We start from the raw sequence: 22,831 nt of genomic DNA on the forward strand, positions 1-22,831 counted from the left end.
TTTTTCGCATAGTTGATGGCCAGATCCAGGGCGATTTCTGGTTTGGAACACGTAGTAAAGTGGTACCACACTCAAACAGTGAGTTGATCCTGGATTCGATCTATATTTTAGAGGATAACACCGGTTAGGTCAGCGTTAGGTCTGGTATTTGCCATCATCTGGCTCATACTTTCGCATTATTCGCATACTTGTTCGCCAGTTCCTGGGCGTTTTCTGGTTTGGATCACGCAGTAATGTGGTACCACACTGAAACAGTGAGTTTATCTTAGGTTCAATCTATATTTTAGAGGATAACACCGGTTAGGTCAGGGTTAGGTCTGGTATTTGCTTTCATCTGGCTCATACTTTCGCATTTGTCATATACTTGTTGGCCAGATCCTTGGCGTTTTCTGGTTTGGATCACGTAGTAATGTGGCACCGCACTGCAACAGTGAGTTAAACCTGGATTCAATCTATATTTTAGAGGATAACACCGGTTAGGTCAGGGTTAGGTCTGGTATTTGCCATCATCTGGCTCATACTTTCGCATTTTTCATATACTTGTTGGCCAGATCCTGGGCGTCTTCTGGTTTGGATCACATAGCAATGTGGCACCACACTCAAACAGTGAGTTGAACCTGGATTCAATGTATATTTCAGAGGATAACACCGGTTAGGTCAGGGTTAGGTCTGGTATTTGCCATCATCTGGCTCATACTTTCGCATTTGTCATATACTTGTTGGCCAGATCCTGGGCGTTTTCTGGTTTGGATCACGTAGTAATTTGGCACCACACTGCAACAGTGAGTTAAACCTGGATTCTATCTATATTTTAAAGGATAACACCGGTTAGGTCAGGGTTAGGTCTGGTATTTGCCAACGTATGCCTCATATTTTCGGATTTTTCGCCAACTTGTTGGCCAGATCCAGGGCGTTTTCTGGTTTGGATCACGCAGTAATGTGGTACCACACTGAAACAGTGAGTTTATCTTAGATTCAATCTATATTTTAGAGGATAACACCGGTTAGGTCAGGGTTAGGTCTGGTATTTGCCATCATCTGGCACATACTTTCGCATTTTTGGCATACTTGTTGGCCAGATCCTGGGCGTTTTCTGGTTTGGATCACGTAGTAATGTAGAACCACTCTGAAACAGTGAGTTAAACCTGGATTAAATCTATATTTTAGAGGATAACACCGGTTAGGTCAGGGTTAGGTCTGGTATTTACCATCATCTGGCCCATACTTTCGCATTTTTCGCATACTTGTTGGTCAGATCCTGGGCGTTTTCTGGTTTGGGTCATGTAGTAATGTGGTACAACATTGCAACAGTGAGTTAAACCTGGATTCAATCTATATTTTAGAGGATAACACAGGTTAGGTTTGGGTTAGGTCTGGTATTTGTCATCATCTGGCTCATACTTTCGCATTTTTCATATACTTGTTGGCCAGATCCTGGGCGTTTTCTGGTTTGGATCACGTAGTAATGTAGATCCACTCTGAAACAGTGAGTTAAACCTGGATTAAATCTATATTTTAGAGGATAACACCGTTTAGGTCAGGGTTAGGTCTGGTATTTTCCATCATCTGGCCCATACTTTCGCATTTTTCGCATACTTGTTGGTCTGATCCTTGGCGTTTTCTGGATTGCGTCATGTAGTAATGTGGTACAACACCGCAACAGTGAGTTAAACCTGGATTCAATCTATATTTTAGAGGATAACACCGGTCAGGTTTGGGTTAGGTCTGGTATTTGCCATCATCTGGCTCATACTTTCGCATTTTTCATATACTTGTTGGCCAGATCCTGGGCGTTTTCTGGTTTGGATCACGTAGTAATATGGCACCACACTCAAACAGTGAGTTAATCCTGGATTCGATCTATATGTTAGAGGATAACACCGGTTAGGTTTGGGTTAGGTCTGGTATTTGCCAACGTATGCCTCATATTTTCGCATTTTTCGCCAACTTGTTGGCCAGATCCAGGGCGTTTTCTGGTTTGGATCACGCAGTAATGTGGTACCACACTGAAACAGTGAGTTAAACCTGGATTCAGTCTATATTTTAGAGGATAACACCGGTTAGGTCAGGGTTAGGTCTGGTATTCGCCATCATCTGGCTCATGCTTTGGCATTTTTCGCATACTTGATGGCCAGATCCTGGGCGTTTTCTGGTTTGTGTCACGTAGTAATGTGGTATCACACTGCAACAGTGAGTTAAAGCTGGATTCAGTCTATATTTTAGACGATAACACCGGTTAGGTCAGGGTTAGGTCTGGTATTTGCCATCATCTGGCTCATACTTTCGCATTATTCGCATACTTGTTGGCCAGATCCTGGGCGTTTTCTGGTTTGGATCACGCAGTAATGTGGTACCACACTGAAACAGTGAGTTTATCTCAGATTCAATCTATATTTTAGAGGATAACACCGGTTAGGTCAGGGTTAGGTCTGGTATTGGCCATCATCTGGATCATACTTTCGCATTATTCGCATACTTGTTGGCCAGATCCTGGGCGTTTTCTGGTTTGTGTCACGTAGTAATGTGGTACCACACTGCAACAGTGAGTTAAACCTGGATTCAGTCTATATTTTAGAGGATAACACCGGTTAGGTCAGGGTTAGGTCTGGTATTCGCCATCATCTGGCTCATGCTTTGGCATTTTTCGCATACTTGATGGCCAGATCCTGGGCGTTTTCTGGTTTGGATCACATAGTAATGTGGCACCACACTCAAACAGTGAGTTAAACCTGGATTCAATCTATATTTCAGAGGATAACACCGGTTAGGTCAGGGTTAGGTCTGGTATTTGCCATCATCTGGCTCATACTTTCGCATTTTTCATATACTTGTTGGCCAGATCCTGGGCGTTTTCTGGTTTGGGTCATGTAGTAATGTGGTACAACACTGCAACAGTGAGTTAAACCTGGATTCAATCTATATTTTAGAGGATATCACCGGTTAGGTTTGGGTTAGGTCTGGTATTTGCCATCATCTGGCTCATACTTTCGCATTTTTCGCATACTTGTTGGCCAGATCCTGGGCGTTTTCTGGTTTGGATCACGTAGTAATGTGGCACCACACTGCAGCAGTGAGTTAAACCTGGATTAAATCTATATTTTAGAGGATAACACCGGTTAGGTCAGGGTTAGGTCTGGTATTTGCCATCATCTGGCTCATACTTTCGCATTATTCGCATACTTGTTGGCCAGATCCTGGGCGTTCTCTGGTTTGTGTCACGTAGTAATGTGGCACCACACTCAAACAGTGAGTTAAGCCTGGATTCAATCTATATTTTAGAGGATAACACCGGTTAGGTCAGGGTTAGGTCTGGTATTTGCCATCATCTGGCTCATACTATCGCATTATTCGCATACTTGTTGGCCAGATCCTGGGCGTTTTCTGGTTTGGACCACGTAGTAATGTAGAACCACTCTGAAACAGTGAGTTAAACCTGGATTAAATCTATATTTTAGGGGATATCACCGGTTAGGTTTGGGTTAGGTCTGGTATTTGCCATCATCTGGCTCATACTTTCGCATTTTTCGCATACTTGTTGGCCAGATCCTGGGCGTTTTCTGGTTTGGATCACGTAGTAATGTGGCACCACACAGCAACAGTGAGTTAAACCTGGATTGAATCTATATTTTAGAGGATAACACCGGTTAGGTCAGGGTTAGGTCTGGTATTTGCCATCATCTGGCTCATACTTTCGCATTATTCGCATACTTGTTGGCCAGATCCTGGGCGTTTTCTGGTTTGTGTCACGTAGTAATGTGGTACCACACTGCAACAGTGAGTTAAACCTGGATTCAGTCTATATTTTAGAGGATAACACCGGTTAGGTCAGGGTTAGGTCTGGTATTCGCCATCATCTGGCTCATGCTTTGGCATTTTTCGCATACTTGATGGCCAGATCCAGGGCGTTTTCTGGTTTGGGTCATGTAGTAATGTGGTACAACACTGCAACAGTGAGTTAAACCTGGATTCAATCTATATTTTAGAGGATATCACCGGTTAGGTTTGGGTTAGGTCTGGTATTTGCCATCATCTGGCTCATACTTTCGCATTTTTCGCATACTTGTTGGCCAGATCCTGGGCGTTTTCTGGTTTGGATCGCGTAGTAATGTGGCACCACACTGCAGCAGTGAGTTAAACCTGGATTAAATCTATATTTTAGAGGATAACACCGGTTAGGTCAGGGTTAGGTCTGGTATTTGCCATCATCTGGCTCATACTTTCGCATTATTCGCATACTTGTTGGCCAGATCCTGGGCGTTTTCTGGTTTGTGTCACGTAGTAATGTGGCACCACACTCAAACAGTGAGTTAAGCCTGGATTCAATCTATATTTTAGAGGATAACACCGGTTAGGTCAGGGTTAGGTCTGGTATTTGCCATCATCTGGCTCATACTTTCGCATTATTCGCATACTTGTTGGCCAGATCCTGGGCGTTTTCTGGTTTGGACCACGTAGTAATGTAGAACCACTCTGAAACAGTGAGTTAAACCTGGATTAAATCTATATTTTAGGGGATATCACCGGTTAGGTTTGGGTTAGGTCTGGTATTTGCCATCATCTGGCTCATACTTTCGCATTTTTCGCATACTTGTTGGCCAGATCCTGGGCGTTTTCTGGTTTGGATCACGTAGTAATGTGGCACCACACTGCAACAGTGAGTTAAACCTGGATTGAATCTATATTTTAGAGGATAACACCGGTTAGGTCAGGGTTAGGTCTGGTATTTGCCATCATCTGGCTCATACTTTCGCATTATTCGCATACTTGTTGGCCAGATCCTGGGCGTTTTCTGGTTTGTGTCACGTAGTAATGTGGCACCACACTCAAACAGTGAGTTAAACCTGGATTCAATCTATATCTCAGAGGATAACACCGGTTAGGTCAGGATTAGGTCTGGTATTTGCCATCGTCTGCCTCATACTTTCGCATTTTTCGCATACTCGATGGCCAGATCCAGGGCGATTTCTGGTTTGGATCACGTAGTAATGTGGTACCACACTGAAACAGTGAGTTAATCCTGGATTCGATCTATATATTAGAGGGTAACACTGGTTAGGTTTGGGTTAGGTCTGGTATTTGCCATCATCTGGCTCATACTTTCGCATTTTTCGCATACTTGTTGGCCAGATCCTGGGCGTTTTCTGGATTGGATCACGTAGTAATGTGGCGCCACACTCAAACAGTGAGTTAAACCTGGATTCAATCTATATTTCAGAGGATAACACCGGTTAGGTCTGGGTTAGGTCTGGTATTTGCCATCATCTGGCTCATGCTTTGGCATTTTTCGCATACTTGTTGGCCAGAACCTGGGCGTTTTCTGGTTTGGAACACGTAGTAAAGTGGTACCACACTCAAACAGTGAGTTGATCCTGGATTCGATCTATATTTTAGAGGATAACACCGGTTAGGTCAGCGTTAGGTCTGGTATTTGCCATCATCTGGCTCATACTTTCGCATTATTCGCATACTTGTTCGCCAGTTCCTGGGCGTTTTCTGGTTTGGATCACGCAGTAATGTGGTACCACACTGAAAGAGTGAGTTTATCTTAGGTTCAATCTATATTTTAGAGGATAACACCGGTTAGGTCAGGGTTAGGTCTGGTATTTGCTTTCATCTGGCTCATACTTTCGCATTTGTCATATACTTGTTGGCCAGATCCTTGGCGTTTTCTGGTTTGGATCACGTAGTAATGTGGCACCGCACTGCAACAGTGAGTTAAACCTGGATTCAATCTATATTTTAGAGGATAACACCGGTTAGGTCAGGGTTAGGTCTGGTATTTGCCATCATCTGGCTCATACTTTCGCATTTTTCATATACTTGTTGGCCAGATCCTGGGCGTTTTCTGGTTTGGATCACATACTAATGTGGCACCACACTCAAACAGTGAGTTAAACCTGGATGCAATGTATATTTCAGAGGATAACACCGGTTAGGTCAGGGTTAGGTCTGGTATTTGCCATCATCTGGCTCATACTTTCGCATTTGTCATATACTTGTTGGCCAGATCCTGGGCGTTTTCTGGTTTGGATCACGTAGTAATGTGGCACCACACTGCAACAGTGAGTTAAACCTGGATTCTATCTATATTTTAGAGGATAACACCGGTTAGGTCAGGGTTAGGTCTGGTATTTGCCAACGTATGCCTCATATTTTCGGATTATTCGCCAACTTGTTGGCCAGATCCAGGGCGTTTTCTGGTTTGGATCACGCAGTAATGTGGTACCACACTGAAACAGTGAGTTTATCTTAGATTCAATCTATATTTTAGAGGATAACACCGGTTAGGTCAGGGTTAGGTCTGGTATTTACCATCATCTGGCCCATACTTTCGCATTTTTCGCATACTTGTTGGTCAGATCCTGGGCGTTTTCTGGTTTGGGTCATGTAGTAATGTGGTACAACACTGCAACAGTGAGTTAAACCTGGATTAAATCTATATTTTAGAGGATAACACCGGTTAGGTCAGGGTTAGGTCTGGTATTTTCCATCATCTGGCCCATACTTTCGCATTCTTCGCATACTTGTTGGCCAGATCCTGGGCGTTTTCTGGTTTGGATCATGTAGTAATGTAGAACCACTCTGAAACAGTGAGTTAAACCTGGATTAAATCTATATTTTAGAGGATAACACCGGTTAGGTCAGGGTTAGGTCTGGTATTTACCATAATCTGGCAAATACTTTCGCATTTTTCGCATACTTGTTGGTCAGATCCTGGGCGTTTTCTGGTTTCGGTCATGTAGTAATGTGGTACATCACTGCAACAGTGAGCTAAACCTGGATTCAATCTATATTTTAGAGGATATCACCGGTTAGGTCAGGGTTAGGTCTGGTATTTGCCATCATCTGGCTCATACTTTCGCATTATTCGCATACTTGTTGGCCAGATCCTGGGCGCTTTCTGGTTTGTGTCAGGTAGTAATGTGGTATCACACTGCAACAGTGAGTTAAAGCTGGATTCAGTCTATATTTTAGACGATAACACCGGTTAGGTCAGGGTTAGGTCTGGTATTTGCCATCATCTGGCTCATACTTTCGCATTATTCGCATACTTGTTGGCCAGATCCTGGGCGTTTTCTGGTTTGGATCACGCAGTAATGTGGTACCACACTGAAACAGTGAGTTTATCTCAGATTCAATCTATATTTTAGAGGATAACACCGGTTAGGACAGGGTTAGGTCTGGTATTTGCCATCATCTGGATCATACTTTCGCATTATTCGCATACTTGTTTGCCAGATCCTGGGCATTTTCTGGTTTGTGTCACGTAGTAATGTGGTACCACACTGCAACAGTGAGTTAAACCTGGATTCAGTCTATATTTTAGAGGATAACACCGGTTAGGTCAGGGTTAGGTCTGGTATTCGCCATCATCTGGCTCATGCTTTGGCATTTTTCGCATACTTGATGGCCAGATCCTGGGCGTTTTCTGGTTTGGATCACATAGTAATGTGGCACCACACTCAAACAGTGAGTTAAACCTGGATTCAATCTATATTTCAGAGGATAACACCGGTTAGGTCAGGGTTAGGTCTGGTATTTGCCATCGTCTGCATCATACTTTCGCATTTTTCGCATACTTGATGGCCAGATCCAGGGCGATTTCTGGTTTGGATCACGTAGTAATGTGGCACCACACTCAAACAGTGAGTTAATCCTGGATTCAATCTATATTTTAGAGGATAACACCGGTTAGGTCAGGGTTAGGTCTGGTATTTACCATCATCTGGCCCATACTTTCGCATTTTTCGCATACTTGTTGGTCAGATCCTGGGCGTTTTCTGGTTTGGGTCATGTAGTAATGTGGTACAACACTGCAACACTGAGTTAAACCTGGATTCAATCTATATTTTAGAGGATAACACCGGTTAGGTTTGGGTTAGGTCTGGTATTTACCATCATCTGGCTCATACTTTCGCATTATTCGCATACTTGTTGGCCAGATCCTGGGCGTTTTCTGGTTTGTGTCACGTAGTAATGTGGCACCACACTCAAACAGTGAGTTAAGCCTGGATTCAATCTATATTTTAGAGGATAACACCGGTTAGGTCAGGGTTAGGTCTGGTATTTGCCATCATCTGGCTCATACTTTCGCATTATTCGCATACTTGTTGGCCAGATCCTGGGCGTTTTCTGGTTTGGACCACGTAGTAATGTAGAACCACTCTGAAACAGTGAGTTAAACCTGGATTAAATCTATATTTTAGGGGATATCACCGGTTAGGTTTGGGTTAGGTCTGGTATTTGCCATCATCTGGCTCATACTTTCGCATTTTTCGCATACTTGTTGGCCAGATCCTGGGCGTTTTCTGGTTTGGATCACGTAGTAATGTGGCACCACACTGCAACAGTGAGTTAAACCTGGATTGAATCTATATTTTAGAGGATAACACCGGTTAGGTCAGGGTTAGGTCTGGTATTTGCCATCATCTGGCTCATACTTTCGCATTATTCGCATACTTGTTGGCCAGATCCTGGGCGTTTTCTGGTTTGTGTCACGTAGTAATGTGGCACCACACTCAAACAGTGAGTTAAACCTGGATTCAATCTATATCTCAGAGGATAACACCGGTTAGGTCAGGATTAGGTCTGGTATTTGCCATCGTCTGCCTCATACTTTCGCATTTTTCGCATACTCGATGGCCAGATCCAGGGCGATTTCTGGTTTGGATCACGTAGTAATGTGGTACCACACTGAAACAGTGAGTTAATCCTGGATTCGATCTATATATTAGAGGGTAACACTGGTTAGGTTTGGGTTAGGTCTGGTATTTGCCATCATCTGGCTCATACTTTCGCATTTTTCGCATACTTGTTGGCCAGATCCTGGGCGTTTTCTGGATTGGATCACGTAGTAATGTGGCGCCACACTCAAACAGTGAGTTAAACCTGGATTCAATCTATATTTCAGAGGATAACACCGGTTAGGTCTGGGTTAGGTCTGGTATTTGCCATCATCTGGCTCATGCTTTGGCATTTTTCGCATACTTGTTGGCCAGAACCTGGGCGTTTTCTGGTTTGGAACACGTAGTAAAGTGGTACCACACTCAAACAGTGAGTTGATCCTGGATTCGATCTATATTTTAGAGGATAACACCGGTTAGGTCAGCGTTAGGTCTGGTATTTGCCATCATCTGGCTCATACTTTCGCATTATTCGCATACTTGTTCGCCAGTTCCTGGGCGTTTTCTGGTTTGGATCACGCAGTAATGTGGTACCACACTGAAAGAGTGAGTTTATCTTAGGTTCAATCTATATTTTAGAGGATAACACCGGTTAGGTCAGGGTTAGGTCTGGTATTTGCTTTCATCTGGCTCATACTTTCGCATTTGTCATATACTTGTTGGCCAGATCCTTGGCGTTTTCTGGTTTGGATCACGTAGTAATGTGGCACCGCACTGCAACAGTGAGTTAAACCTGGATTCAATCTATATTTTAGAGGATAACACCGGTTAGGTCAGGGTTAGGTCTGGTATTTGCCATCATCTGGCTCATACTTTCGCATTTTTCATATACTTGTTGGCCAGATCCTGGGCGTTTTCTGGTTTGGATCACATAGTAATGTGGCACCACACTCAAACAGTGAGTTAAACCTGGATGCAATGTATATTTCAGAGGATAACACCGGTTAGGTCAGGGTTAGGTCTGGTATTTGCCATCATCTGGCTCATACTTTCGCATTTGTCATATACTTGTTGGCCAGATCCTGGGCGTTTTCTGGTTTGGATCACGTAGTAATGTGGCACCACACTGCAACAGTGAGTTAAACCTGGATTCTATCTATATTTTAGAGGATAACACCGGTTAGGTCAGGGTTAGGTCTGGTATTTGCCAACGTATGCCTCATATTTTCGGATTATTCGCCAACTTGTTGGCCAGATCCAGGGCGTTTTCTGGTTTGGATCACGCAGTAATGTGGTACCACACTGAAACAGTGAGTTTATCTTAGATTCAATCTATATTTTAGAGGATAACACCGGTTAGGTCAGGGTTAGGTCTGGTATTTGCCATAATCTGGCACATAGTTTCGCATTTTTCGCATACTTGTTGGCCAGATCCTGGGCGTTTTCTGGTTTGGATCACGTAGTAATGTAGAACCACTCTGAAACAGTGAGTTAAACCTGGATTAAATCTATATTTTAGAGGATAACACCGGTTAGGTCAGGGTTAGGTCTGGTATTTACCATCATCTGGCCCATACTTTCGCATTTTTCGCATACTTGTTGGTCAGATCCTGGGCGTTTTCTGGTTTGGGTCATGTAGTAATGTGGTACAACACTGCAACAGTGAGTTAAACCTGGATTAAATCTATATTTTAGAGGATAACACCGGTTAGGTCAGGGTTAGGTCTGGTATTTTCCATCATCTGGCCCATACTTTCGCATTCTTCGCATACTTGTTGGCCAGATCCTGGGCGTTTTCTGGTTTGGATCATGTAGTAATGTAGAACCACTCTGAAACAGTGAGTTAAACCTGGATTAAATCTATATTTTAGAGGATAACACCGGTTAGGTCAGGGTTAGGTCTGGTATTTACCATAATCTGGCAAATACTTTCGCATTTTTCGCATACTTGTTGGTCAGATCCTGGGCGTTTTCTGGTTTCGGTCATGTAGTAATGTGGTACATCACTGCAACAGTGAGCTAAACCTGGATTCAATCTATATTTTAGAGGATATCACCGGTTAGGTCAGGGTTAGGTCTGGTATTTGCCATCATCTGGCTCATACTTTCGCATTATTCGCATACTTGTTGGCCAGATCCTGGGCGCTTTCTGGTTTGTGTCACGTAGTAATGTGGTATCACACTGCAACAGTGAGTTAAAGCTGGATTCAGTCTATATTTTAGACGATAACACCGGTTAGGTCAGGGTTAGGTCTGGTATTTGCCATCATCTGGCTCATACTTTCGCATTATTCGCATACTTGTTGGCCAGATCCTGGGCGTTTTCTGGTTTGGATCACGCAGTAATGTGGTACCACACTGAAACAGTGAGTTTATCTCAGATTCAATCTATATTTTAGAGGATAACACCGGTTAGGACAGGGTTAGGTCTGGTATTTGCCATCATCTGGATCATACTTTCGCATTATTCGCATACTTGTTTGCCAGATCCTGGGCATTTTCTGGTTTGTGTCACGTAGTAATGTGGTACCACACTGCAACAGTGAGTTAAACCTGGATTCAGTCTATATTTTAGAGGATAACACCGGTTAGGTCAGGGTTAGGTCTGGTATTCGCCATCATCTGGCTCATGCTTTGGCATTTTTCGCATACTTGATGGCCAGATCCTGGGCGTTTTCTGGTTTGGATCACATAGTAATGTGGCACCACACTCAAACAGTGAGTTAAACCTGGATTCAATCTATATTTCAGAGGATAACACCGGTTAGGTCAGGGTTAGGTCTGGTATTTGCCATCGTCTGCATCATACTTTCGCATTTTTCGCATACTTGATGGCCAGATCCAGGGCGATTTCTGGTTTGGATCACGTAGTAATGTGGCACCACACTCAAACAGTGAGTTAATCCTGGATTCAATCTATATTTTAGAGGATAACACCGGTTAGGTCAGGGTTAGGTCTGGTATTTACCATCATCTGGCCCATACTTTCGCATTTTTCGCATACTTGTTGGTCAGATCCTGGGCGTTTTCTGGTTTGGGTCATGTAGTAATGTGGTACAACACTGCAACACTGAGTTAAACCTGGATTCAATCTATATTTTAGAGGATAACACCGGTTAGGTTTGGGTTAGGTCTGGTATTTACCATCATCTGGCCCATACTTTCGCATTCTTCGCATACTTGTTGGTCGGATCCTGGGCGTTTTCTTGTTTGGGTCATGTAGTAATGTGGTACCACACTGCAACAGTGAGTTAAACCTGGATTCAATCTATATTTTAGAGGATATCACCGGTTAGGTTTGGGTTAGGTCTGGTATTTGCCATCATCTGGCTCATACTTTCGCATTTTTCGCATACTTGTTGGCCAGATCCTGGGCGTTTTCTGGTTTGGATCACGTAGTAATGTGGCACCACACTGCAACAGTGAGTTAAACCTGGATTAAATCTATATTTTAGAGGATAACACCGGTTAGGTCAGGGTTAGGTCTGGTATTTGCCATCATCTGGCTCATACTTTCGCATTATTCGCATACTTGTTGGCCAGATCCTGGGCGTTTTCTGGTTTGTGTCACGTAGTAATGTGGCACCACACTCAAACAGTGAGTTAAACCTGGATTCAATCTATATTTTAGAGGATAACACCGGTTAGGTCAGGGTTAGGTCTGGTATTTGCCATCGTCTGCATCATACTTTCGCATTTTTCGCATACTTGTTGGCCAGATCCTGGGCGTTTTCTGGTTTGGATCACGTAGTAATGTGGCACCACACTGCAACAGTGAGTTAAACCTGGATTGAATCCATATTTTAGAGGATAACACCGGTTAGGTCAGGGTTAGGTCTGGTATTTGCCATCATCTGGCTCATACTTTCGCATTATTCGCATACTTGTTGGCCAGATCCTGGGCGTTTTCTGGTTTGTGTCACGTAGTAATGTGGCACCACACTCAAACAGTGAGTTAAACCTGGATTCAATCTATATTTCAGAGGATAACACCGGTTAGGTCAGGGTTAGGTCTGGTATTTGCCATCGTCTGCCTCATACTTTCGCATTTTTCGCATACTTGATGGCCAGATCCAGGGCGATTTCTGGTTTGGATCACGTAGTAATGTGGTACCACACTGAAACAGTGAGTTAATCCTGGATTCGATCTATATATTAGAGGGTAACACTGGTTAGGTTTGGGTTAGGTCTGGTATTTGCCATCATCTGGCTCATACTTTCGCATTTTTCATATACTTGTTGGCCAGATCCTGGGCGTTTTCTGGATTGGATCACGTAGTAATGTGGCGCCACACTCAAACAGTGAGTTAAACCTGGATTCAATCTATATTTCAGAGGATAACACCGGTTAGGTCTGGGTTAGGTCTGGTATTTGCCATCATCTGGTTCATGCTTTGGCATTTTTCGCATACTTGTTGGCCAGAACCTGGGCGTTTTCTGGTTTGGAACACGTAGTAAAGTGGTACCACACTCAAACAGTGAGTTGATCCTGGATTCGATCTATATTTTAGAGGATAACACCGGTTAGGTCAGCGTTAGGTCTGGTATTTGCCATCATCTGGCTCATACTTTCGCATTATTCGCATACTTGTTCGCCAGTTCCTGGGCGTTTTCTGGTTTGGATCACGCAGTAATGTGGTACCACACTGAAAGAGTGAGATTATCTTAGGTTCAATCTATATTTTAGAGGATAACACCGGTTAGGTCAGGGTTAGGTCTGGTATTTGCTTTCACCTGGCTCATACTTTCGCATTTGTCATATACTTGTTGGCCAGATCCTTGGCGTTTTCTGGTTTGGATCACGTAGTAATGTGGCACCGCACTGCAACAGTGAGTTAAACCTGGATTCAATCTATATTTTAGAGGATAACACCGGTTAGGTCAGGGTTAGGTCTGGTATTTGCCATCATCTGGCTCATACTTTCGCATTTTTCATATACTTGTTGGCCAGATCCTGGGCGTTTTCTGGTTTGGATCACATAGTAATGTGGCACCACACTCAAACAGTGAGTTAAACCTGGATGCAATGTATATTTCAGAGGATAACACCGGTTAGGTCAGGGTTAGGTCTGGTATTTGCCAACGTATGCCTCATATTTTCGGATTATTCGCCAACTTGTTGGCCAGATCCAGGGCGTTTTCTGGTTTGGATCACGCAGTAATGTGGTACCACACTGAAACAGTGAGTTTATCTTAGATTCAATCTATATTTTAGAGGATAACACCGGTTAGGTCAGGGTTAGGTCTGGTATTTGCCATCATCTGGCACATAGTTTCGCATTTTTCGCATACTTGTTGGCCAGATCCTGGGCGCTTTCTGGTTTGGATCACGTAGTAATGTAGAACCACTCTGAAACAGTGAGTTAAACCTGGATTAAATCTATATTTTAGAGGATAACACCGGTTAGGTCAGGGTTAGGTCTGGTATTTACCATCATCTGGCCCATACTTTCGCATTTTTCGCATACTTGTTGGTCAGATCCTGGGCGTTTTCTGGTTTGGGTCATGTAGTAATGTGGAACAACACTGCAACAGTGAGTTAAACCTGGATTCAATCTATATTTTAGAGGATAACACAGGTTAGGTTTGGGTTAGGTCTGGTATTTGTCATCATCTGGCTCATACTTTCGCATTTTTCATATACTTGTTGGCCAGATCCTGGGCGTTTTCTGGTTTGGATCACGTAGTAATGTAGATCCACTCTGAAACAGTGAGTTAAACCTGGATTAAATCTATATTTTAGAGGATAACACCGGTTAGGTCAGGGTTAGGACTGGTATTTTCCATCATCTGGCCCATACTTTCGCATTTTTCGCATACTTGTTGGTCAGATCCTTGGCGTTTTCTGGATTGCGTCATGTAGTAATGTGGTACAACACCGCACCAGTGAGTTAAACCTGGATTCAATCTATATTTTAGAGGATAACACCGGTCAGGTTTGGGTTAGGTCTGGTATTTGCCATCATCTGGCTCATTCTTTCGCATTTTTCATATACTTGTTGGCCAGATCCTGGGCGTTTTCTGGTTTGGATCACGTAGTAATGTGGCACCACACTGCAACAGTGAGTTAAACCTGGATTCGATCTATATATTAGAGGGTAACACTGGTTAGGTTTGGGTTAGGTCTGGTATTTGCCATCATCTGGCTCATACTTTCGCATTTTTCATATACTTGTTGGCCAGATCCTGGGCGTTTTCTGGTTTGTATCACGTAGTAATATGGCACCACACTCAAACAGTGAGTTAATGCTGGATTCGATCTATATGTTAGAGGATAACACCGGTTAGGTTTGGGTTAGGTCTGGTATTTGCCATCGTCTGCCTCATACTTTCTCATTTTTCGCATACTCATTGGCCAGGTTGCGGGGGTTTTTCTGGTTTGGATCACGTAGTAATGTGTTTCCACACTGCATCAGAGAGTTAAACCTGGATACAATCTATATTTTAGAGGATAACACCGGTTAGGTCAGGGTTAGGTCTGGTATTTGCCAACGTATGCCTCATATTTTCGCATTTTTCGCCAACTTGTTGGCCAGATCCAGGGCGTTTTCTGGTTTGGATCACGCAGTAATGTGGTACCACACTGAAACAGTGAGTTTATCTTAGATTCAATCTATATTTTAGAGGGTAACACTGGTTAGGTTTGGGTTAGGTCTGGCATTTGCCATCATCTGGCTCATACTTTCGCATTTTTCATATACTTGTTGGCCAGATCCTGGGCGTTTTCTGGTTTGGATCACGTAGTAATGTGGCACCATACACAAACAGTGAGTTAGACCTGGATTCAATCTATATTTCAGAGCATAACACCGGTTAGGTCAGGGTTAGGTCTGGTATTTGCCATCATCTGGCTCATACTTTCGCATTTGTCATATACTTGTTGGCCAGATCCTGGGCGTTTTCTGGTTTGGATCACGTAGTAATGTGGCACCACACTGCAACAGTGAGTTAAACCTGGATTCTATCTATATTTTAGAGGATAACACCGGTTAGGTCTTGGTTAGGTCTGGTATTTGCCAAAGTATGCCTCGTATTTTCGCATTTTTCGCCAACTTGTTGGCCAGATCCAGGGCGTTTTCTGGTTTGGATCACGCAGTAATGTGGCACCACACTGCAACAGTGAGTTAAACCTGGGTTCAATCTATATTTTAGAGGATAACACCGGTTAGGTCAGGGTTAGGTCTGGTATTTGCCATCATCTGGCTCATACTTTCGCATTTTTCGCATACTTGTTGGCCAGATCCTGGGCGTTTTCTGGTTTGTGTCACGTAGTAATGTGGTATCACACTGCAACAGTGAGTTAAAGCTGGATTCAGTCTATATTTTAGACTATAACACCGGTTAGGTCAGGGTTAGGTCTGGTATTTGCCATCATCTGGCAAATACTTTCGCATTTTTCGCATACTTGTTTGCCAGATCCTGGGCGTTTTCTGGTTTGGATCACGTAGTAATATGGCACCACACTCAAACAGTGAGTTAATCCTGGATTCGATCTATATGTTAGAGGATAACACCGGTTAGGTTTGGGTTAGGTCTGGTATTTGCCATCGTCTGCCTCATACTTTCTCATTTTTCGCATACTCATTGGCCAGGTTGCGGGGGTTTTTCTGGTTTGGATCACGTAGTAATGTGTTTCCACACTGCATCAGAGAGTTAAACCTGGATACAATCTATATTTTAGAGGATAACACCGGTTAGGTCAGGGTTAGGTCTGGTATTTGCCAACGTATGCCTCATATTTTCGCATTTTTCGCCAACTTGTTGGCCAGATCCAGGGCGTTTTCTGGTTTGGATCACGCAGTAATGTGGTACCACACTGAAACAGTGAGTTTATCTTAGATTCAATCTATATTTTAGAGGGTAACACTGGTTAGGTTTGGGTTAGGTCTGGCATTTGCCATCATCTGGCTCATACTTTCGCATTTTTCATATACTTGTTGGCCAGATCCTGGGCGTTTTCTGGTTTGGATCACGTAGTAATGTGGCACCATACTCAAACAGTGAGTTAAACCTGGATTCAATCTATATTTCAGAGCATAACACCGGTTAGGTCAGGGTTAGGTCTGGTATTTGCCATCATCTGGCTCATACTTTCGCATTTGTCATATACTTGTTGGCCAGATCCTGGGCGTTTTCTGGTTTGGATCACGTAGTAATGTGGCACCACACTGCAACAGTGAGTTAAACCTGGATTCTATCTATATTTTAGAGGATAACACCGGTTAGGTCAGGGTTAGGTCTGGTATTTGCCAAAGTATGCCTCGTATTTTCGCATTTTTCGCCAACTTGTTGGCCAGATCCAGGGCGTTTTCTGGTTTGGATCACGCAGTAATGTGGCACCACACTGCAACAGTGAGTTAAACCTGGGTTCAATCTATATTTTAGAGGATAACACCGGTTAGGTCAGGGTTAGGTCTGGTATTTGCCATCATCTGGCTCATACTTTCGCATTTTTCGCATACTTGTTGGCCAGATCCTGGGCGTTTTCTGGTTTGTGTCACGTAGTAATGTGGTATCACACTGCAACAGTGAGTTAAAGCTGGATTCAGTCTATATTTTAGACTATAACACCGGTTAGGTCAGGGTTAGGTCTGGTATTTGCCATCATCTGGCAAATACTTTCGCATTTTTCGCATACTTGTTTGCCAGATCCTGGGCGTTTTCTGGTTTGGATCACGTAGTAATATGGCACCACACTCAAACAGTGAGTTAATCCTGGATTCGATCTATATGTTAGAGGATAACACCGGTTAGGTTTGGGTTAGGTCTGGTATTTGCCATCGTCTGCCTCATACTTTCTCATTTTTCGCATACTCATTGGCCAGGTTGCGGGGGTTTTTCTGGTTTGGATCACGTAGTAATGTGTTTCCACACTGCATCAGAGAGTTAAACCTGGATACAATCTATATTTTAGAGGATAACACCGGTTAGGTCAGGGTTAGGTCTGGTATTTGCCAACGTATGCCTCATATTTTCGCATTTTTCGCCAACTTGTTGGCCAGATCCAGGGCGTTTTCTGGTTTGGATCACGCAGTAATGTGGTACCACACTGAAACAGTGAGTTTATCTTAGATTCAATCTATATTTTAGAGGATAACACCGGTTAGGTCAGGGTTAGGTCTGGTATTTGCCATCATCTGGCTCATACTTTCGCATTATTCGCATACTTGTTGGTCAGATCATGGGCGTTTTCTGGTTTGGAACACGTAGTAAAGTGGTACCACACTGCCACATGAGTTAAACCTGGATTCAATCTATATATTAGAGCGTAACACCGGTTACGTTTGGGTTAGGTCTGGTATTTGCCATCATCTGGCTCATGCTTTCGCATTTTTCGCATACCTGTTGGCAAGATCCTGGGCGTTTTCTGCTTTGGATCACGCAGTAATGTGGTACCACACTGAAACAGTGAGTTTATTTTAGATTCAATCTATATTTTAGAGGATAACACCGGTTAGGTCAGGGTTAGGTCTGGTATTTTCCATCATCTGGCCCATACTTCCGCATTTTTCGCATACTTGTTGGTCAGATCCTTGGCGTTTTCTGGATTGCGTCATGTAGTAATGTGGTACAACACCGCAACAGTGAGTTAAACCTGGATTAAATCTATATTTTAGAGGATAACACCGGTTAGGTCAGGGTTAGGTCTGGTATTTACCATCATCTGGCCCATACTTTCGCATTTTTCGCATACTTGTTGGCCAGATCCTGGGCGTTTTCTGGTTTGGATCACGTAGTAATGTGGTACAACACTGCAACAGTGAGTTAAACCTGGATTCAATCTATATTTTAGAGGATAACACAGGTTAGGTTTGGGTTAGGTCTGGTATTTGCCATTATCTGGCACATACTTTCGCATTTTTCGCATACTTGTTGGCCAGATCCTGGGCGTTTTCTGGTTTGGATCACGTAGTAATGTGGTACAACACTGCAACAGTGAGTTAAACCTGGATTCAATCTATATTTTAGAGGATAACACAGGTTAGGTTTGGGTTAGGTCTGGTATTTGTCATCATCTGGCTCATACTTTCGCATTTTTCATATACTTGTTGGCCAGATCCTGGGCGTTTTCTGGTTTGGATCACGTAGTAATGTAGATCCACTCTGAAACAGTGAGTTAAACCTGGATTAAATCTATATTTTAGAGGATAACACCGGTTAGGTCAGGGTTAGGTCTGGTATTTTCCATCATCTGGCCCATACTTTCGCATTTTTCGCATACTTGTTGGTCAGATCCTTGGCGTTTTCTGGATTGCGTCATGTAGTAATGCGGTACAACACCGCAACAGTGAGTTAAACCTGGATTCAATCTATATTTTAGAGGATAACACCGGTCAGGTTTGGGTTAGGTCTGGTATTTGCCATCATCTGGCTCATTCTTTCGCATTTTTCATATACTTGTTGGCCAGATCCTGGGCGTTTTCTGGTTTGGATCACGTAGTAATGTGGCACCACACTGCAACAGTGAGTTAAACCTGGATTCGATCTATATATTAGAGGGTAGCACTGGTTAGGTTTGGGTTAGGTCTGGTATTTGCCATCATCTGGCTCATACTTTCGCATTTTTCATATACTTGTTGGCCAGATCCTGGGCGTTTTCTGGTTTGGATCACGTAGTAATATGGCACCACACTCAAACAGTGAGTTAATCCTGGATTCGATCTATATGTTAGAGGATAACACCGGTTAGGTTTGGGTTAGGTCTGGTATTTGCCATCGTCTGCCTCATACTTTCTCATTTTTCGCATACTCATTGGCCAGGTTGCGGGGGTTTTTCTGGTTTGGATCACGTAGTAATGTGTTTCCACACTGCATCAGAGAGTTAAACCTGGATACAATCTATATTTTAGAGGATAACACCGGTTAGGTCAGGGTTAGGTCTGGTATTTGCCAACGTATGCCTCATATTTTCGCATTTTTCGCCAACTTGTTGGCCAGATCCAGGGCGTTTTCTGGTTTGGATCACGCAGTAATGTGGTACCACACTGAAACAGTGAGTTTATCTTAGATTCAATCTATATTTTAGAGGGTAACACTGGTTAGGTTTGGGTTAGGTCTGGCATTTGCCATCATCTGGCTCATACTTTCGCATTTTTCATATACTTGTTGGCCAGATCCTGGGCGTTTTCTGGTTTGTGTCACGTAGTAATGTGGTATCACACTGCAACAGTGAGTTAAAGCTGGATTCAGTCTATATTTTAGACTATAACACCGGTTAGGTCAGGGTTAGGTCTGGTATTTGCCATCATCTGGCAAATACTTTCGCATTTTTCGCATACTTGTTTGCCAGATCCTGGGCGTTTTCTGGTTTGGATCACGCAGTAATGTGGTACCACACTGAAACAGTGAGTTTATCTTAGATTCAATCTATATTTTAGGGGGTAACACCGGTTAGGTCAGGGTTAGGTCTGGTATTTGCCATTATCTGGCACATACTTTCGCATTTTTCGCATACTTGTTGGCCAGATCCTGGGCGTTTTCTGGTTTGCATCACGTAGTAATGTGGTACCACACTGCAACAGTGAGTTAAACCTGGATTCAATCTATATATTAGAGCGTAACACCGGTTACGTTTGGGTTAGTTCTGGTATTTGCCATCATCTGGCTCATGCTTTCGCATTTTTCGCATACGTGTTGGCCAGAACCTGGGCGTTTTCTGGTTTCGATCACGCAGTAATGTGGTACCACACTGAAACTGTGAGTCTATCTTAGATTCAATCTATATTTTAGAGGATAACACCGGTTAGGTCAGGGTTAGGTCTGGTATTTGCCATCATCTGGCTCATACTTTCGCATTTTTCATATACTTGTTGGCCAGATCCTGGGCGTTTTCTGGTTTGGACCACATAGTAATGTGGCACCACACTCAAACAGTGAGTTAAACCTGGATTCAATCTATATTTCAGAGGATAACACCGGTTAGGTCAGGGTATAGGTCTGGTATAATCCATCATCTGGCCCATACTTTCGCATTTTTCACATACTTGTTGGTCAGATCCTGGGCGTTTTCTGGATTGCGTCATGTAGTAATGTGGTACAACACCGCAACAGTGAGTTAAACCTGGATTCAATCTATATTTCAGAGGATAACACCGGTTAGGTCAGGGTTAGGTCTGGTATTTGCCATCATCTGGCTCATACTTTCGCATTTTTCATATACTTGTTGGCCAGATCCTGGGCGTTTTCTGGTTTGGATCACATAGTAATGTGGCACCACACTCAAACAGTGAGTTAAACCTGGATTCAATCTATACTTCAGAGGATAACACCGGTTAGGTCAGGGTTAGGTCTGGTATTTGCCATCATCTGGCTCATACTTTCGCATTTTTCATATACTTGTTGGCCAGATCCTGGGCGTTTTCTGGTTTGGATCACGTAGTAAAGTAGAACCACTCTGAAACAGTGAGTTAAACCTGGATTAAATCTATATTTTAGAGGATAACACCGGTTAGGTCAGGGTTAGGTCTGGTATTTGCCATCATCTGGCTCATACTTTCGCATTATTCGCATACTTGTTGGCCAGATCCTGGGCGTTTTCTGGTTTGGATCACGTAGTAATGTAGAACCACTCTGACACAGTGAGTTAAACCTGGATTAAATCTATATTTTAGAGGATAACACCGGCTAGGTCAGGATAAGGTCTGGTATTTGCCATCATCTGGCTCATAGTTTCGCATTTTTCGCATACTTGTTGGCCAGATCCTGGGCGATTTCTGGTTTGGATCACGTAGTAATGTGGCACCACACTGCAACAGTGAGTTAAACCTGGATTCAATCTATATTTTAGAGAATAACACCGGTTAGGTCAGGGTTAGGTCTGGTATTTGCCATCATCTGGCTCATACTATCGCATTTTTCATATACTCGTTGGCCACATCCTGACCGTTTTCTGGTTTGGATCACATAGTAATGTTGAACCACTCTGAAACAGTGAGTTAAACCTGGATTAAATCTATATTTTAGAGGATAACACCGGTTAGGTCAGGGTTAGGTCTGGTATTTGCCATCATCTGGCTCATACTTTCGCATTTTTCGCATACTTGTTGGCCAGATCCTGGGCGTTTTCTGGATTGCGTCATGTAGTAATGTGGTACAACACCGCAACAGTGAGTTAAACCTGGATTAAATCTATATTTTAGAGGATAACACCGGTTAGGTCAGGGTTAGGTCTGGTATTTGCCATCGTCTGCCTCATATTTTCGCATTTTTCGCATACTTGATGGCCAGATCCAGGGCGATTTCTGGTTTGGATCACGTAGTAATGTGGCACCACACTGCAACAGTGAGTTAAACCAGGATTCAATCTATATTTTAGAGAATAACACCGGTTAGGTCAGGGTTAGGTCTGGTATTTGCCATCATCTGGCTCATACTATCGCATTTTTCATATACTCGTTGGCCACATCCTGACCGTTTTCTGGTTTGGATCACATAGTAATGTGGCACCACACTCAAACAGTGAGTTAAACCTGGATTCTATCTATATTTTAGAGGATAACACCGGTTAGGTCAGGGTTAGGTCTGGTATTTGCCATCATCTGGCTCATACTTTCGCATTTTTCATATACTTATTGGCCAGATCCTGGGCGTTTTATGGTTTGGATCACGTAGTATTGTGGCACCACACTCAAACAGTGAGTTAAACCTGGATTCAATCTATATTTCAGAGGATAACACCGGTTAGGTCAGGGTTAGGTCTGGTATTTGCCATCGTCTGCCTCATACTTTCGCATTTTTCGCATACTTGATGGCCAGATCCAGGGCGATTTCTGGTTTGGATCACGTAGTAATGTGGTACCACACTGAAACAGTGAGTTAATCCTGGATTCGATCTATATATTAGAGGGTAACACTGGTTAGGTTTGGGTTAGGTCTGGTATTTGCCATCATCTGGCTCATACTTTCGCATTTTTCATATACTTGTTGGCCAGATCCTGGGCGTTTTCTGGTTTGGATCACGTAGTAATGTAGAACCACTCTGAAACAGTGAGTTAAACCTGGATTAAATCTATATTTTAGAGGATAACACCGGTTAGGTCAGGGTTAGGTCTGGTATTTGCCATCATCTGGCTCATACTTTCGCATTTTTCGCATACTTGTTGGCCAGATCCTGGGCGTTTTCTGGTTTGGATCACGTAGTAATGTAGAACCACTCTGAAACGGTGAGTTAAACCTGGGTTAAATCTATATTTTAGAAGATAACACCG

The sequence above is a fragment of the Colletes latitarsis genome, chromosome 13, assembly GCF_051014445.1.
Source record: "Colletes latitarsis isolate SP2378_abdomen chromosome 13, iyColLati1, whole genome shotgun sequence".
NCBI lineage: Eukaryota > Metazoa > Arthropoda > Insecta > Hymenoptera > Colletidae > Colletes > Colletes latitarsis.